This window comes from Papaver somniferum, unplaced genomic scaffold (assembly GCF_003573695.1).
Source record: "Papaver somniferum cultivar HN1 unplaced genomic scaffold, ASM357369v1 unplaced-scaffold_10, whole genome shotgun sequence".
Classification (NCBI taxonomy): Eukaryota; Viridiplantae; Streptophyta; class Magnoliopsida; order Ranunculales; family Papaveraceae; genus Papaver; species Papaver somniferum.
In genome coordinates this window covers 5141138-5159043 of record NW_020618825.1, presented here as the reverse complement: position 1 = coordinate 5159043, position 17906 = coordinate 5141138, and the positions used below count along the sequence as shown (strand labels likewise).

Genomic DNA, 17906 nt, shown 5'->3' with positions numbered 1-17906 from the left:
AGAGGATAAAACCACAGATAATTGGTGAAATCATCCATCAAGATAAGATAATAACGAAAACCTGTATCAACATGTAGTGGAGAGGTCCATATATAAATCATTGTGAATGATATCAAATGGAGCAAAAGTATTGGAATTTGATTCATAAAAGGGTAATTGAACATGTTTACTAACTTGACATGAATGACAAAGTTTAGAATGTTGATTCTTATTACAATGAATAGAATTATTGGTACGAAGAACATCTAAAACAGCCTTGCCGGGGTGACCAAGGTGGCTATGCCAAATATCTGGCGAACAGACATCAAGAGATATGTGGGAGGGCTGGGACGATATTTGTGGTGGAACGGCAGAGTTGGTGATAGGGTAGAGCTCCCCGGAACTAATGCACCGAAGGATAATCCTCCTCGAACTCAGATCTTTCACAGAAAAACCAGACGGATCAAACTCAACAGACACACGATTATCAGTGGTGAACTTACGAACGGAAACTAATTTTTTGATACTATCGGGAACAACAAGAGTATTTTTGAGTTCAAGGGTGCGAGAAGGGAGGTTTATGAGCTTGGTACCACTAGCAGTAACTGGAATGCTATTTCCATTGCCAACTAAGATAGACCGTACAGTACTAGAATTGGAAACGTTATGTAAAGTACCCGAATCAGCAGTGAGATGCGAGGTAGCACCAGTATCCATGTAGAAAGCATCATCGGGTTGTTGTAGATGCATAGAACTATATGCCTCAGCAATGTCTGTGAGCTGCAGTAGTTCCGTCGCCATTGATTTTAATGGTTTAGAGAAAATATGATCGTAGGGGGCTGATACCATCTTGAATTGATGATATCTTCCTTGAGGAGAAGTGTTCTCCCAGGATAGAATATATATTAAAATCATAATAATATCTCTTGTGTTTACAACCAAAGTAAATGGAGATAATCTCCCAAAGATAAATAAGGTATGAGGATAATATAAAGTCTATTACTTAGACTTTTCCCTCCACACCTGATACACTGAGGCAAAAAACATTTTTGATCTTGGTAGCATCTGAAGATTGAACCAATTATATTAAGATATAAAAGTTGTTTGGTGGTGATGCTTCTGGTTAAAAAATGTTGTAATAGAGCGTGAGAAAAAAATTTAGCTGAGGTATTCGTGTTGTATTGTGTTGTGCCCCGCATATAGAGGAAAACATAATTTAACTCTAGCAATTCGAATACTGGTCAATAAAGTTTACCATAATATCACGTCTTTATACAATTCCTTTTCTGATCGATTAAAAAAGAATAAAAAATATCACGTCTCTATACATATACATGAATACATCCCAAAGAATAACTAATTTTAAAGTAGAAACATCTGAATGCAGACTTTTTGCCTTCCTAAAGGGGAAAAGGACGGACTACACCATCTCACCGCCTCATGTTTTTGTATTTAATCTGCACAGCTTTTATCTTCTATTATACATCCTGTCATCTTGTATTTAATCTCTGTATACCATTGTTTTTTCTTCACCTGCTTATCATACTCCAGTGATTAGTTCAGATGTAACAATCAAAATTCGGGTCCAGAGATTTATACCGATACGGAAATTACTTAATTCGACAAGTGACCATTAGATTACCTGATTATTTGTATGGTATAAATCTGCATGACGATCGAAATTGATCAATACTATCTTTTACAAATGTTTTGAGAGTTGGACGAAACTTTAAACCGGAAAAATCACTGGGTTAGGTTCACGGGATAAAAAACTGCAAAGAATGAATATCAATGCAACTGGATCAATGATGAACCAACCCACATTTTACGTTGGTTCATTCGTCCACCTGGCCTGGATTTGGAGTTTTAGGGGTGTCTTTCTAGCACTCATTAAAAACACCCCAAGTTAGAATAGTTAGCTGAATCTTTCTTGGCAAACCACCAAAACAAACAACTCAAAACCATAAGCCCTATTACAGGGTGATGATAATCCTTTCCGAGAGTAAGATATCCTTACAATTCTGCTAGCAATGTTTAAGCAACTGATTTCTCCAGATAAATCAATTGTTGATGGGTATTGAATCCTGACATTTTTTACGAATTTCCTTTCAGAAAAGGCTTAAAGTAGGTAAAGAAACTCATATAAGTGGGCAAGGAGCTTTAAGAAGTTTAGTACATACAAGACCAGATAACTAGGAAAATAAAGTAAGAAATATTGTTCCAACCTATGCAAATTTACTGCGTTCAAACCCAAGTAGCCAGGTGAAAAAGAAATTCCAATACCAATATGAGAAATTTCAGATACAGGTTACTAATGATATCATCACCTACAACTTACCACTGTAACATGGTGACGAATTACTTTTATTAACCTTAATTTTTTTTTATTTACTTATTTGCCTTTTGTAATTGGGATGGTGTGATTTGCTGATCCATGCAAAACGTATTTTCTTTGGGTAACTATTTTGGTGACCTCTTCTTGTTACCTTTCGCCCTTTTGATGTCGAGAAGGTAAGCACCCACTAGCTGGCCCTGCTTAAATTGTGCGATCAATAAAGCTTGCCATAATATCACGTCTCTGCACCTGATACCACATCCAAAAAATAATTTTTTAGAAGCAGCCTTTTGGTCTACAAAAAGTGAGTAACGACGACAGCATACGTTTCATTTCACTACTCCCTGTTATTATAATCATCGTACTTTTTGTCTTCCACTACAAAAGTGGTCAGGTTAATAATAGGCGCAAATGAAAATGATCATCGTCATCACATGAGCCACCTTTGTATATGATTGCTTAATATTTTGCGTGATCTGCTTATCATTCATTTCAGTGATTAGTTCAAAAGCAGCAATCAAAAGTTTCAAGATTGTTACACGGTCATTAAATATTTCATGAAGGATGACCGATTCAGTGCATCCGATAAAAGACGGAGCCACCATATACCATGCGTGGGCGGTTGCCAATCCAGCTTATATAGCTAGCTTTCGAGTTCGAGGTTAAAATTTAGAAACATTTGAACTCCCATACTTACTTATGTTCAGTTATGGACGCATGGTACCATCAACAATATAACCCTATTGATCTGATCAACTTGGAATCCAGCACTTGCTTTAGTCTCTGTTTGTGGTGACATAAGTCCCTCAGTCGCTAAAGTTATGATGAATTCTGTCAATAAAATGGTTTTTTATGGAAATTTTATCGATTCCGGGTCTCTAGTTTGTTTCATACGGTTTTGGTAACTCCATATAGCATTTAGCAAACTCTTCTAGAAGTCTTATTATTTTGTAGATTTAGCACCAAACAACAGCCGATTGTTACGTTAGAAAAACCAAAAATAATAGAAAATACAGAACCTCAATTAAATGCAACAAACGATGTAGTAAACACTTCACGTAGAGGTGTAAAACGTGCCGGTCCTGCACAGTCCAGCCTACGAAGTCACGTGCTTAGCGTGCTACGTGTTATGTCGGGTTGTGCCAGAAATTCAAACGTGTTGTACTGTGTTGTTCTAAATGGCGTGTCGTGCTGTTCTCTGCCAGAGAAATAAACGTATTATGTCGTGTTGTGCTAAATGGCCTGTCGTACTGTGCTCTGCCAGAGAAATAAACGTGTTCTGTCGTGCTGTGCTAGCACACTTATTTTATGTTTTCCAAAATAAACACTTTTGAGATGTTTTAGTTAGTACATGTATTATTACATAAATAAATTAGCATAATGAAAATAAAATGTCAGAATTTGGCTATAACAATGATTCTTTTGTGAAATATGCATCAAATATGATGTATTGTGTAGTATTTTACGCATGACGTGGCGCGCTTTCTTCACGTGATGTGATATGATGTGTCGCGTGTTGTGACGTGCTGATGTGCCTATTTGTCTGGCACAACACAACACATTAAACAAACTGATGTACCCGTGTTGGGCCGGTCATGTGTTGTTCCGTACTGTGCTCGAATTCTAACGTGCTGTGCTGTGTCATAAACGTGCTCGCCGGTCCCAATTTACACCTCTAACTCACGTTTCTTTAGTGCAAAATGGACCGAGCATTAGTGGGCGACATCATTCAATTATCTTTTGATCCATTTAATTTAGGCAGCATTACAATTGGTTCTTCTTGAATAAAGATAGTGTATCACTGATTTATATGACGATCGACCTAATTTTACTTTGCATTACAAAATGCTATTGATTAGCATCATGTTAACCGAATAAATCAACTAATCAACATCATTTGGTACCTTTTCATTTTCTTTTTACCTAGCTAATTGACTCTCCCCGTATCAAGTAATAAATGACATTTATTTAATATTTTACGCTTTCCCTTTTGTATCAAAATTCAAAAGCTACCGATGTTCTTATGTTTGATTTTACCTTTTCACCAAATTTTCAACAATGCCCTTTTGAATTTTAATTTACGACCACAAACTTTGTTGGAAGATATTAAAATAATTTTTGAGAGTAAATATATACCAATTCAATGCCAGTTAAATCGATACTTAGAGGGTAATGAAGATATTGATTTGTATAACGCTCGAACTAATTTACTTCGCATCGAAAAATTGCCATTAATTAAAAAAAAAATCGGTTCTCATCTTTCCTGGCATTGTTATGTCCTGTTTTTTTAACATGATATGTAGTACTTTCTTAACGTGATATGCGGAATGTTTATTTTGCCTATGTAGCATGGAATAACACGGCACACAGACTTACTTAATTAATGTACTGAGTGGTCTGTCATCTGTGGCAAGTTATGTACCGTGTTCAATTTTATAAATGTGGCGGCACTCCAAGAAAAATGTAAGTGTGCCAGAGTATCACGTCTCTGAATACAATAACTGGTCAAATTATAAGAAAATCAAGTCAAGGCTACCCTTTTTGTCTACCAAAAGACAGTAACGACAGCATTTGCACGCTCACTAGTCACTAGTAGAAATAGCAAGTGGCAGTCGATTGTGGTGTATTTCCTGGTATCATCATCTGTTTACTCTTGACTCCAGTGATCATTGTCACCAACCTGGAGTAGCATCCCCCCTTATCACTTTGTTAGTCTTTTGTCTTTATACTCAGCTTATCACTTTATTAAACATACGTAGGGTTTACACTGTAATAATCTTACTGTGATCCTCAACTGATTAGCTATATATATAAAGGTACGTACCATTGCCAACAAAGAGTATCTTAGGCTTCAACCAGTGCAGTTCCTTGCTCTCTGCATAAACTATTTATTTCATTCTTCATCAGCTTCATTCACTACTTAGATTGATCCTTTGATTTTTTTTTTCAAGCTCATCGTGATCCTTTCTTTATTCATCAACTTCATTCACTACTTAAATTGATCCTTGGGTACTTTCATGCTCCTTATAGAATTTATAATTAACAAAGAGCCTAGCTAGAGCGTTGATCATAGATTTTGAAGATGTCGTTTAATGTCACAAATGGTCCAGTTCAGTCACCTGATGCTGTAACAAAAGGTACCGAGGAGGAGGTAGAACTTGAACCAACAAGTGCCATTCTATTCTTTGGAGTATGCATGGTGTTGGGAATTGCTTCAAGACATTTGTCTCGTGGAACTAAAGTTCCTTATACAGTTGCTTAGCTTTTCATTGGAGTTGGTCTTGGATCTCTAGGTACTTACATAATCTTCTCTCATTTTTATTTATAGAGTAACAACCCTTCTCAAACTGCGTAAAGATCTCAACTGCATACAGTAAAACTTCTATTGATTAATAGCTTTGGACCAAAAAAAAATTAGTAATTAATTATTAGATAAAATACAAGCCTAATTGGTATCAGAGAGTTTTATAATTTTATGGAAATAATTGATTTTTGGAAGATTAAATTATCAAAGTTCTACTATATCTGGGACATGGAGGCCGACCTTTCGCAACCATAGCAGGAGTGGTTATTTGAAGTACTCCCTCCGTCTCCGTTATATAGGCGGAGTAGTGAGTTTCTCTTAGAATAAGAATTTTTTTTGATTTCCTACATTTCCATCCTCAAAATTTTTTGAATTCCTACATTTCCATTCTCTTTCCTGTTTTATTTTTTGTATAATTTCTAATAGTAGAAACATTAACTTAATTGTGGCTGCCTATAATAAATAAGGGCAATATATGAAAAACCCATCTTAGAATTGAAAACCTGCCTATCTAATGAGAGTACAAATTTTTATAACTCGGCCTTTATAATAGGGACGAAGCGAGTAGTAATAAGTTTTGCTTGGAGCAAAAATTACCTGACCGAAAATTCTAAAATTTAGTTGACGACTAACTTCACTTGCTGCCACCTCTTTGTGGTGGCCCTCATTTAATTTTTATTTTTTTTGGTGAACAAGCCTCATCCTTTTAATCCGGCTGACTGGTCTTGTTGTGGGACTTTCATTTTTATCTCCTCAGTCCTCACTAATAACAGTAATAATTAAAAAAGTGGAGGATATATGACCATTTTCCAACCACTACTACCACCACCACCGTTTCCTTAGTTCTCGCTTATCTTCACTTCGATTGCTTCAAGTTCTACCTCTTCTCTATGTTTTTTCATTGTCTGGAATCGTCGAAAACGATTTCAACGACTAGTTACCCACCTTGGCAGTTCCAGCTACCCTGTGTAGAGATGCATGTAAACCTGTTTGATGAAATGTGTGAAAGGCTAGGCAATATCATAATGATTGATGTAATAAATGTGAAAGTTTAGCTGGTACTGAATGGAAAATTACCCCTTCGATATAATCTTTAGTGCCACTCAAGTTGCTCGGCTTCAATTGAATATATCTACGTGTTATTTTACTAATTACTAATTTTATGCGCAGAATTTGGTACTGATCATCGACTTGGAAAACTTGGGGATGGTATCCGCCTTTGTAAATTTTTCTACCTTCTCGGATTATTTATATGTAGCTTATTCTGTTGAATTTCCATCTGACAATAGTCTGCATTTCTCTGTCTCGTAAACTGAGGTATTTAAGTCTCACTGCCGGTGATCAAGGATATGCATCACAAGACAATAGAGTAATATAGATATCTTTCCTCTTAAATATTTTCTAACTAGGTTGAATGGTTTCTATTTTAAAAAAACAGGGGCAAGTATTAATCCAGACCTTATCTTTGCTGTTTTTCTTCCTGCTCTTCTCTTTGAGATCTCCTTCTTGATGGAAGTACACCAAATCAAGGTTTGTCCTTTATAGTTTTCTTACAAGCCAAGGACCTATTTATCAATATCTTTGTAGTGTTATTTTGTGTTGTAGGCAGGACAAAAAGAATAAGCCAAAATTCCACTTACGCTGCTATTTTACCCCCTGCAGAGATGCATCGGTCAAATGCTTATTCTTGCTGGCCCAGGTGTTCTGCTTTCGACCTTCTGTCTTGGATCTGCAATGAAGGTATTTTGTAAATTTTAAACTTGCTGTGTCAATGCACAAGCAATTGGCATTTCTAACACATCTTTACAATACAAATGTTGTAGTTTGCTTTTCCATACAACTGGAGTTGGAAGACAACATTGTTTCTAGCGGGAATTCTTAGTGCTTCTGATACTGTAGCTGTTATGGCTTTGTTGAAAGAGCTTGGTACGAGCAAAAAATTGAAGACAATAATCGAAGGAGAATCACTGATCAATGATGGGTATGTATCTACTCTAGTTAGTTGTCAGTAGTTACTCATTTTCTTCTTGACCATGCTCTTCCTTTTCTGTATGCTCATGAATTGCTTTGTTTCTTTTATACGGTACATTTTGATGTGCACTGTTTGATCTAATTTAATAGTTCTTGTTTCCATTGGCGCAGGACAACTATTGTTGTGTATCAGTTGTTCTACCGTATGGTCCTTGGGGAAAACTTCAGTGCTGGAGATATATTCAAATATGTAACACAAGTTTCTGTTGGAGCGTAAGTACAATACCAACTTTGGTGAATAATTTAGTGTACTGAACATGTTGGTCATGAGGCTCCTTCTTTTGTACAGTGTAGGTATAGGTCTTGCTTTTGGTGTGGCATCTGTTTTGTGGCTGGGATTTATTTTCAACGACACTGTTATTGAGATTTCACTGACACTTTCAGTGAGCTACCTCGCATATTTCGCTGTAAGATTCTCTTTAGAGCTGTAATTTTAAAGTTCGAATTTATTTTCCACTACATAGACTTGGCTTATTGCAAGACATATTGTCTTTAGAAAACCATAATCAATTTTAGGCTATCTATGAATGTCTGAACAATATTTAAATAAAGTGTAGGGTCAATTGATGTGACTCTAAATTGCACATTTTGTTTTTGTCTGTTAGGCTCAAGAGGGCGCTGGCGTATCAGGCGTCTTAACAGTGGTGATTTTAGGGATGTAAGCTTACTAGTTCACTCAAAAGTCACAAAATAATCAATTCTATTAGAAAATGTTCTCATGGAGTTAAACACTTCTACAGGTTTTATTCTGCAGTTGCTAGGACAGCTTTTAAGGGTGACAGCCAACAGAGTTTGCATCATTTTTGGTATGCTTCTTCTACTTGGTATCCCTGATGAGGGGTCATGCATACTTAGCTATTTATATGTGTTGGACCATATGCTTACATAAAACAGGAATATATGTTCATGACCACTGCAATGCTTTGGTATTTTTGTTTTCTACTCCTTTGAGAGCAGAATTCGTAAAACATTTTATTATATTAGTAAATGTGCAAAGCTTGTATGTGGAAATTGTATAGATTTTCTATTTGGTTTCACTATGATATGAATTCTTCAGTTTCGACATTGTGTCTCTTTTTTTCAGGGAAATGGTTGCCTATATTGCAAACACCCTCATTTTCATCTTAAGGTGCGAATTTGTTTTTGTAAATTTACCTACTATATATAATGCATTTTATATAGATCTTGGAACCTTTTTTTTGTCCAAGTAAAATATTAAGCATGCTTTCCATTTCATTTCTTTGCATTTGCAGTGGAGTGGTTATAGCTGAATCTGTTCTTCACAGCGACAACTATTTCTTTAAGCATGGTAAACCTTGGAACTCTTTCCACCATGTCAATATTATTATTTCTTGATTTGACAACTTAGTAATTTTCTCAAGATGTTTATAATCTACATGGGATGGATTTATCTCACCCTATTTTTTGTTTCGTATGATACGATTTTGCTTTATGTCCGATCGGGTTAGCCTTTATGTGCACTGCCCTAAAATTCTTAAAAGTATTCTACAACAGATTGTTTATAAATGACTAAATACATATGACACCTGTCACACTGTTAGTGGATCGTCATTTTCCCCTTAGGCATGAACGCTTCAAGATTCTGAATGTTTTGTTACCCTCTTCAGGAACGTCATGGGGTTACTTGATTCTTCTCTATGTTTTCATTCAATTATCTCGCGTTATAGTTGTTGGGACTAGGGCTGTCAATGGGTACCCATTACCCGGGTCCGGAACCGGAACCGACGTATTCGTGTCCGGTTCCGGGTCCTTAAATTGGACCCATTAACCATTTTGGACCCGGCGGGTAATTACCCATATATACCCGTTTATGAACGGGTCCATCCGGATCCTACCCGTCGGGTACCCGCGGGTATTCGGGTATTTCATAAAGGTTAATTTTGTAAAATCCCCAGCGAAATTAGGTCATATATAAGGAAAGGATGAGAAGCTCGCCCCCATTCCGATCTACTTTCTTCTCCTGCCTCTGCCTGCAGAAGTAGTTAGAGCTTTCACCACCCGTTTCGATGAATCCGATCTACTGTTAATGTTGGCGTTAATCACTTAATCCATCAAAGATTCAAAGTGTGTTATACTGTTATTACTAAGCTCAGACTTGATAAGGATAGGAAGTCGCTCTTGGATCGTAACTCGTAAGGCCAAAGGTAGAGCTGCTGCTGATAAAGATAAGGGTACCAAGTTTACTACTGATGATGTTATGCAGAACGTTGATTAATTGATTGGTGGTTCATCGATCCTCTCTTCAGGTTATTATTATATTGTTTTTAGGGTTTCTTTGTTACGAGTTATGTTTTCGTTTTAGGGTTTCATGAATTTGGGGATTTTGAAAACATGGATTATTATGATGATGATTATGGTAACATTTTGTCTATGAAATTGGATATTTTAGGTTTTAATTTGTTTGTTTATGTTATTATTGAATCTGTGAATGGTGAATGGATGTTTTGAATTTACCCCTTTCGTTTCTTCTTACTCAAGAGGAAAGAATTTTTTAATTTGCAGTATTGGGTGTTACTTTAGTGATTTTGAATTACTGGTGAATGGGCAATTTTTTATGATTCTGAAAATTTGTTATGGATTACTTTATGACACCTGATAGGCTGATACAGATGTTTGTTGGGTTTTCCTTGCAGAGGAAACATGAAAAGTCAAACAGGAAGTAGTGTTGGTGATCATTGTGTTCCTGTAAAGAAGACTAAAGTTACCGTTTCGAAATCCCCGTGTATGCCGCCTTCTAAAGCTGTCGTTTCGAAGGCTGCAAAGAAGAGTAAAGTTGTAAACTCAGCAGAGCCGAAAGAAGTAGAAACTGTAGCCAGTGAGTCAAGTGATACTGGTGATTCTGATTCTGATCATATAGAAGCGGCAACAACAGATGTGGTTCCGTCACCTACACGTAAACGCAAAAGAACCTCAAAGTATTGGGCTGAATTTCAAGAGGTATTGATAAAAGGGAAAACACACGGAGAATGCAAGCACTGCAAGAGGAATATTGGTGCGGAGAGCAAAAATGGGACAAGCAGTTTGAGGAAACATCTAAATAGTTGTATGGCGTACAAAGGAGCACAACAGCAAATTAACCAAATGTTCTTGAAAGCTAGTGAAACACAAGATGGGTCAGTAGATGCTTACAACTTTAAGTTTAACCAAGAAGTAACTCGTGATTGTATTGCAAGAATGATTATCTTGCATGAACTCCCTTTCTCATTTGTAGAGTACATTGGTTTTAGAAGGGTGCTGACTTCATTACAACCCAATATTAAACTTGTGAAGCGGAACACTACGAAGTCAGACTGCATAAAGATTTATCAAATGGAAAAGAAGCATTTGTACGATATTTTTAGTAAGGTACAGAGTCGCATAAGCCTTACTACTGATATGTGGACTTGTACCACTCAGAATAGAGGTTATATGGCTTTGACAGCTCACTATGTTGATGAAGAATGGAAGATTCAGAAGAGAATTTTATCTTTTAACGCTGTGGATGTGCAACACACAGGAGTTAACATTGCAAAGGTACTGATGGAGCAGTTGTACAAGTGGAATATAGATAGGAAGATAGCTTCAATTACGTTGGATAATGCTTCAACTAACAAAGTCGTGGTAAGTGAACTTCTTGCTCAGCTAAAACCAGATAATGGATTACTTTTGGATGGGGAATTATTCCATGTTCGATGTTCTGCTCATGTAGTTGCCATTATTGTTGATCATGGGATGCTGCAAATTAAAGAAGAAATACAGAAAATTAGAAATTCAGTGAAATTTATTAGAGGTTCACCACAAAGACAACAAAAATTTAAAGAAGTTTGCTTGCAAGTCAATGCTCCTGATAAAAAGTTGATTCAAGACGTTGATACAAGGTGGAATTCTACCTATCTGATGCTTGAAACAGCACTTCTATTTCGGGAAGCATTTAACCGGTTCGGGAAGATTGAACCTGATTTTCTTAATGTTGCTCCAACGAGTGAAGACTGGAATAATGCAAGTAGTCTTTCAATCTGCTTGAAGGTCTTTTATGAAGTCACCATTCTCTTTTCAGGTACGTCATACGTGACAGTTAATCGTTATTTTGATACTGCTTGTTCTTTGTATTTTGAACTTCGTGAGTGGTGTGATTCCGATGATGCATTAATCTCAAAAATGGCAGTGAATATGATGAAAAAGTTTGAAAGATATTGGCAACTTACTAGTAAAACATTTGCAATAGCTTCCATTTTAGATCCTCGGTTTAAAATGAAATTATTGGATTACTATTTCCCATTAATATATCCTGGTAACAGCGAGGAGAAGAAGTTAGAAGTTATGGAAGTCTTGAAAAGATTGTATAATGAATATGCAACAAATTATGCTTCTTCAGCTCATGTATACTCAGCAAACATTTCGACAAATCAAGTGAACATGGAAGATTCAGTTGGTAGTAGTGGTAGTACTTTATCTTCTCAAAGTTCTTTTACTTCTAGAAGGAAAGGTTTGACGGCATTTCTGGAAGAAAGTTCACAACATGACGTTGTTCGCACAGATCTAGAGCAATACCTATCAGCTGATGTTCACCCTATTAGAAAAGGAAGTGGTATTGATCTGAATGATTCTAGTTTTGATGTTTTGGGGTGGTGGAAATTTCATGGACCAATGTATCCAATTGTAGCAGTGATAGCTCGTGATATATTAGCAATTCCTGCGTCATCGGTGGCTTCTGAATCTGTTTTCAGCACCAATGGTAGAGTTGTAGATAAATTTCGTTCTTCAATGCTTCCAGAAACAATTGAAGCTCTGATATGCACACAAGATTGGATAAGAAGTGCGCTGAAGAGTAAGTAACATATTCAATTCATGTTTGCTATTATATCAATTTTAGTTAGTGATTCATTTACTATGGTTCTTGTACGTCAATTAACTATTTTATTGTGTTAGATGAGGGATATGGGTTAGGTAGTACTTCACTTCAGACTCTTTTGGAGGCAATGGAGGAGCTCGAGTCAGACGATGATGATGCAACATCGCACATTGTCTAACTGACTGACTATCAATTTAAGGTAAAATAACCAGCTAACCTTGGAATATGCACCCTGTACCCAGGTCTCCAATTAGATGAGATAAAGTAAATAAAGGTAGAAAAACAAAACAAGATAAAGTGCATGAAAAGAGTAGAAACAAGAAACTTGTTACTGTGTATATATGTATATTCATTTTCAATCATCCTCTTACATATTTTGCTACAATGACCCTCTGAATTACTTCAGCATTTCATAGTTGCATACATATGATCAGATAACCCTAATGAATAATACTAATAAAGAAGATTTATGGAGCAAATTACTAAATCACAGGCAAGGTCTTTGATTGTGATATGGTTGCTTCTGTTTGGTCAATTGGGAATATGATCAACTGTTTTTGTTTCTCTTGCAGGAACAATTGGAAATATGATGGTTGGAACTTCTTTTTGGTATATATATATTATATAGGCATAGCCAAAGAACATGCGAAGTGCGCGAACTACATCCTTCTTTTTTGTATATGTACTTGTGAAGGAAAAACGCATTTATCTTTTGGGGCTTCTACAGTTTATAGAATGATATGTCTGTCAACTTTTGTGGTTATAATACGACAGACTATAGCCATTAAGGCAGGTACTGAATCTACTGATGGAGCAGTTATCGGCTAAAAACATGTCTGCCAACTTTTGTATTTAATATTTATCATATATAATGGCAGATTCTTACTTATAGCTAGGAAAGTAACTTTGATTTTCCTAATCTAAGGATTCTAAGCTCAAGTTTACTCTACTTTTGTATGTATGTTAAAGATGGTCACTTGGGAAGTCATATAACTGATAATCTGATATAAGTTTGTGTTTTTACCCGATGGGTACCCGGACCCGGTGATTACCCGTGACCTTTACCGGGTCCGGTTCTGGGCCAACACATTATGGAACCGGCCCCGGAACCGCTAGGACCCGGAACCGACGCTGATATGTCGGGTCCGGTTCTGGGCCATGTACTACCCGGGAGGACCCGGACCCGTTGACAGCCCTGGTTGGGACCTTGTATCCGTTTCTGCGCTATTTTGGATATGGCCTGCAGTGGAAAGAAGCAATTGTTCTTGTTTGGTCAGGCTTAAGAGGTGCTGTGGCATTGTCTATGTCATTATCAGTGAAGGTGAGTTGTTGCCATTCTACTTTATGTAATTTATAGCATTACACACCACTTCACTTATCAGATTCATTTTCCTGGTGATTTCAGCGTGCAAGCGACAGCTCAACCTTTTTAAATCGTGAAACAGGAACTCTGGTATATCCTTTCGGTCCAGCACATGTTTTACCCTTTTTTTATATTTGCGATCCAATTGTTTCCGTCTCTGATCAATGGCTGGGTGTTCAATTTTACTTTTACATACTTCTTTCATATTGTAATTAAACCATTTTACTATACAGTTTCTTTTCTTTACCGGTGGAATTGTATTCCTGACGCTCATTATCAATGGATCGACGACACAATTCCTTTGACGTTCTCTGGGTTTGGATAAGCTATCAGCTGCGAAGGTGATATTACATTTATTTTTACCCCATCTTGAGAATTATGTGATTTAATTTGTAGACACTAAAATGTACTCTCTGTTCAGCATTGCACAAACATTAGTTATATTTTTTCTTATATGAGTTTCCTCTTGTACTAATTTGTATCTCTAAACGATATCAGAAACGCATCTTGGACTACACAAGGTACGAAATGATGAATAAGGCACTGGAAGCATTTGGTGATCTTGGAGATGATGAAGAACTAGGTCCTTCTGAATGGCCCACGGTGCAAAAATATCTTGCTTGTTTGAATAACCTGGAAGAAGATCAGGTCATCCTCACACTCAATCCCAGAATGAGATTAACATCGACGCTATGAATATAGAAGACACCCGAGTACGCCTCTTAAATGGTTAGTCCATCTATACTTGTTCTACAATAATCTTCTCTCTCTCTCTTTTTTTTTTTTTTTTTTAAGTTTTGGCTTCAGTCCAAAACCTGAAGCACAACTTGCAATTGACTATAAACTCTATTTTGGTGCCAGGAGTCCAAGCTGCTTATTGGAGGATGCTAGACGAAGGAAGGATAGCCCAGAACACTGCAACTATCTTAATTGGATCAGTAGATGAGGCAATGGATTTTGTCAGTCATGATTCTCTCTGTGACTGGAAAGGCCTAAAATCCCATGTTCACTTTCCAAGTTACTACGGATTGCTCCAGAGGAGCATCTGTCCAAAGAAGCTGGCGAGTTTATTTACGGTGGACCGGTTAGAGTTTGCATGTTACATATGTGCTGCGTTTCTCCGTGCTCATAGGATTGCAAGGAGGCAACTGCATGACTTTATAGGTAAAACTTCAAATCTGAAAAGTAGACTGGATTCTACCTTAAGTGATTGCTTTCTAACATCTACTCCATTTTTTCAGGCGACAGTGAAATTGCTTCTCTTGTAATCAGTGAAAGTGAAGCAGAAGGAGACGAAGCAAGGAAATTTTTGGAAGAGGTCCGACATACTTACCCTCAGGTTTTGCATGTTGTGAAAACAAGACAATTGACATATCCGGTGCTAAAACATTTGGGCGAGTATGTTCAAAATCTTGAAAAAGTAGGGATATTAGACGAGAAAGAGATGATACATCTTCACGATTCTGTGCAGGTAAGTTGAGTCTAACGGAGTTGCATTTATGCTACTACCTTACACCTGTTAATATACATATACCTTTTTCCAATTGGTTCTCCAAAATATTAATTTAATTTGCATGCCAGACCGACTTGAAGAAAGCTTTAAGGAACCCTCCTGTAGCAAAGACGCCGAAGTTAAATGATATGTTAAAAGTTCATCCTCTGCTGAGAGCACTTCCTTCAAATGCGCGTCTGCATCTTGAAACATGTACTAAACAATTATCAAAACCTCATGGAGTAGCACTTTGTAAAGAGGGAACTGAACCAAAAGGAATATGGCTTGTTTCAAATGGAACTGTGAAGGTAAATCAATTTGAAATCGAGTTTCAGTTATTTTATATAAATTAGTTTCTCTTCAGATTTTCCAGTGACCATGTCTGAATCTGATTTGAAAGAGAATATATACTATTATATTGCAGTGGGGGAGTAAGACTTTCAGAAACAAACACTCTTTGCATCCAACATTCTCGCATGGAAGTACTTTAGGCCTTTATGAAGTACTAACTGGAAAGCCCTACATCTGCAATCTCATCACAGATTCTGTTATATACGGGTTCTTCATTGAAAGTGAAACGATACTCTCCTTGATCCAATCATATCCTTCTGCAGAAGATATCTTGTGGCAGGAAAGTTTCTTAACCATTGCCAAAACCCTTCTTCCACAAATGTTTGAGAAAATGGCTGTGCATGAATTGAGATCCCTTGTTGTGGAAAAGTCAGATATGAACATATACATAAGCGAAGAAATTATAGAAATACCCCCACACTCTGTTGGATTTCTATTGGAAGGGTTTATTAACTCCATAACTGATCCAGAGGAAATGGTGACATCTCCAGGAGTGCTGTTGCCCTCGCATGGAGATTTAAGCTTCCTAAATTTGGAAACATCAGGTAAGCAAGAATTACCCTGTCTTTGTAGTTCAAAAATATATCAAGAACAGAACATATTATTCAGAACAGACATATTTATGGGTTCTTATTTTTTTTGGGTAAATGTAATCTGTCAACTTCTACATGGTAAAGCCATGTAATCTGTCAACTTCTACACGTTCTGTTATGATGATAGAATAACTCAATAACTTTATACGAATATTGGGTTGATTACAGGTCCCAAGGCTGGAGCCTCGTACCAGGTTATAACAAGAGCTAGGGTGATTATAGTTGACATGGCGACAGTTGAAGCTGACACACAACCACGAAGGAGAACAACATCTTCATGAAACCCTGCTGCAGTTGAATCCCCTAGAGGCTTAAATAGAGAGCACGGTGGTCTAGTGAGTTGGCCTGAGAACTTGTTCAAACGCAAACGACGCCAACATGAGGTAACCTGTAAGCTACAGCTGTTTATTTGCAAAAGCAGTGACTCTCGTGCTTGGATGATTTGTTTTAAGATGTAAGAACCTCATAATGCTTATACGGTAAATTGTATGCAGTGAATGCCCCATGATCCCATGTCTTTGTATTGGTGCACTTCGTTTTAGTTTTTCTTCTGCAATTGTAGATCAAGTTCTCTATCTAATTATTCGTTTATTTCTCCAAATCAGAAGCAGGGTAACAGCTTTAGAAACTCCAGAAGTTTCAAGAGTTCTCAGAAGAATGAAGTCCACAGTCACTCATATCCAAAGGTTCCATCAAACGGACAGATTAGACCACTTGTGTCCGTCGGATCAGAAGGGTCTAATACTGCAAAAAAGACTAGCTTCACGCTTAAAGAGTTTACCAGATCAGATGAAAATTCTGTCAGCAGAAACACTAGTGAGAGTGGTAGAGATGATGTCTCAATTGATGAATCTGGTAAAGAAGAAGAACTCATCGTGAGAATCGACTCCCCAAGCAGGCTTTCGTTTCAACAGCTACCACAGTACCCGTAGATGGTTATGCTTGTGCTATTGGTAATTCCCTTTGTGTGCTCTTATGGAAGAATACAATAAGAAACAAAATAAAAATAGCTTCAAGAAGCTTTGGAATATGGAAGGAAAGATGTGAGATGCTCTTTCAGAATAAGACTCCAATTCCAAAGAGCACAGCCAGAAAATAATATCTGTATAGGAGTTGGAGAAGAAGAACAAAAACTCACAAGTGAACCAGCATCTTCATCAGAATTCTCACTGGAACCCGCCTATGCATTTATATCTGTAACATGTGATGCATTCCATCTTTCTAAGAGTGATGGAGCTGGCATTGGACTTGTCTTACGCAATTTTGCAGGTAACTTCAAAGGTTGCAGAATAAGGTTAATCCATGGACTCGGAAATGCTGAGCGCGCAGAATGTCCAGCAGTTTTAACATGGGAGAATCTCGATAGTCTTGTGGATGCTAAGTAATCCTTTATATTTTTAATAACTTGCAGTGTAATTTCTAGGAAGATAATGTAAGGCAGCCAACAAGCTAACCAAATATAGCAGAAGATTTGGTGTTAGCAAACATTATTTCCAGGCTTTTGCTGCAGGGACATAAGACCGCTTAGCTTTGTTGAGTTTTCTTTGCATCAAATAAAATTTTGTCAATAAATTTAGTTTCTTGAATGGTAACTGACAGAATTACC

At 37.0% G+C, this 17906-nt stretch overlaps 1 pseudogene; it reads left to right on the top strand.

The window, feature by feature from the left end:
• Window positions 1-5187: 5187 nt before the first annotated feature.
• LOC113326200 lies at window positions 5188-17868 on the top strand (annotated as a pseudogene).
• Window positions 17869-17906: the final 38 nt, after the last annotated feature.